The sequence below is a fragment of the Nannobrachium achirus genome (genome assembly GCF_963921795.1).
Source record: "Nannobrachium achirus genome assembly, chromosome: 9".
NCBI lineage: Eukaryota > Metazoa > Chordata > Actinopteri > Myctophiformes > Myctophidae > Nannobrachium > Nannobrachium achirus.
The window spans coordinates 51,811,234-51,813,493 of NC_137818.1; positions in this window are offsets into that span (position 1 = coordinate 51,811,234).

The window sequence follows — 2,260 nt, forward strand, 5'->3', positions numbered from 1 at the left end:
CTCCTAAGGCATACGATACTTTATCATCACATTTAAAATACATGGGACCATAATGTAACAAACCGCATATCATAGTGATTGAAAGAAGACTTTAAACTTGGGACTGGAAGCATAAAGTATTTATGACAATGTAATAAAATCAATCAAAAAACCCATCCACTTGAAAGGAGCATTATTCTTTCTGATGCCAGCACTGGGGAATCAGCAAAACTAGCGGCCGTTCATATGAACCTTCTCTTAATGCGCGCTCCTAGAGGGCAGACGCAAAACTCAGCTACGCTCTGCAGTTATTTTCCTACTTTCTCTTTTTGAGCGTTGGCACGCTCCTATACGTGGCCGTGTGTGTGGGTCTGTCTGTCTCCGTCCGTCCGTCCGTGTCTGTATGTAGCCTGGCAGTACCTTTTGTGACCAGACTGACCACACATGTTAAGGGAGGGGCGCTGTTGTTCACACACACACACACACACACACACACACACACACATGGATGGATGGATGGATGATGGATATATATACAGTATTTGTTTTGCTGTTGCGCAGCCTCCACGACCAACGCTCAGTTCACACGGGTGTGATTTTTTCTTGCTACGCGCACACTATGGGGCTGTTAAGTATGACATCATTTGTAGGCAGAGGAGAATTTCTGCCCCCAGTTTCCGTGAATCTTTTTACTATTTTTACTATTTACACATTTTTCTTCCCTTTGTTGTTGAAAGGAAAGTGTTAGAATTATACTTTAGTCGTTATTTTTGTCTCGGATCTGTTGAAATAGCGAGGGACAGAAAATGGGGGGCAGAGTTCTCCTCTGCCTACAAAATGATGTCACGGCTTAAAAGCCCCATACTAACATATTGTTCCAAACTTCCATCCCGTGCCATCCAAATGACTTTCCCCCATCCTTCTTGGGATTGCGGAGAGGGGTATCCATCTGCGTTTTTCTTTTCTTTGTTGTGACTCGAGTCGACACTGGTCACTTCTTTTTTTGCACAGACTTGTGGACACTTTTTTTTTTGTCTCTGCACTTCTATTTTTTATTTATTTTTTTAGGCTAAGCATTATTATTATTGTCTTGGTGCAGACACTTATGTATAGGCCTACTGTATATATGTGTATTATATTTTTTGGCACTGTGTTGATAAGTAGTTCCTAATGTTTGAATGAATGGACCATTGTTAGTTCTTTGAGTTTGCAATATGCTTAGAAAAGTCGCTTAAAATTGCAATCCATTATAGAAACGTTAAGTGCTACCATTTTAATGTTGTGCTGTGTTTTTTAACTGTTCTCGACACTTTATATACAGTACACACATATATATATATATTTTTTAACTTAACACATTGACCGCCATTTTAACATACCTCCGTACTCCCACCTGCCATTCGTCTCCATAGACTTCCATGTAATTGGGTGTGCACGGATCATGCACACCCATGCCTAGATAATGCACCACGTGTGTCCACCTTGCTCACAGCTTTCAAACAAAAAAATCCGAATGGAAATCCGTTCAGGCATTCCTGAGATAACAGCCACTATGTTTAACAAAGATGGCTGCCAAAATGGCTACCATGCTTGAAAGATGGGGTTGCTATGGGGGTTAAACATGAAATTTCGCGATTGCTATCATGCCTACTCCATTTTTTGGGGTTAAAATTTAAAAAAAAAAAAAAAAAAAATTGATTTTTTTTTTTTTTTTTTTTTTATTCTCGGGACTATCGGGCCTGGCGGGGAAAGACATTGGAATAATCTCGGGACTATCGGGCCTGGCAGGGAATGAGTTAATTGCTCTGTATGGTTAATTCTCCTGTATTGTTGATTCTTCTTTCTTGTTTGTTTGTTTGTGCTCGGCTGTACACAACAGTCCTTTCTCTTTTTCTTACTGTCCTGTATACTGTAACCTTAACTGCGGTGTGACTCTGGGTGACTGAATTTCCCCCTTGGAATAATAAAGGTATCTATCTATCTATCTATCTATCTTGAAGTCTCTTCCTACTGTATATCGCCTCTTCTTAAGGAAACTGAATTCATTCCATGTAGGCCGTTGCATACTGCAGCTGTTTTATAAATCTGTTCTCCATTTGGTCTGATATGTGTGTTTGGCCGCATGCGAAATCAGGACCAAGCTAAATTGCAGCGCATGATTAGGATGGCGAGTAGGGTCATTGGTCAAAAAATAGCAGATCTACAACCTCACAATGCGTTGCGTTGCGACGCGTTGTGAGCTCGTAGATCTGCAATTTTTTGGCAAAGACATTTGATAGAG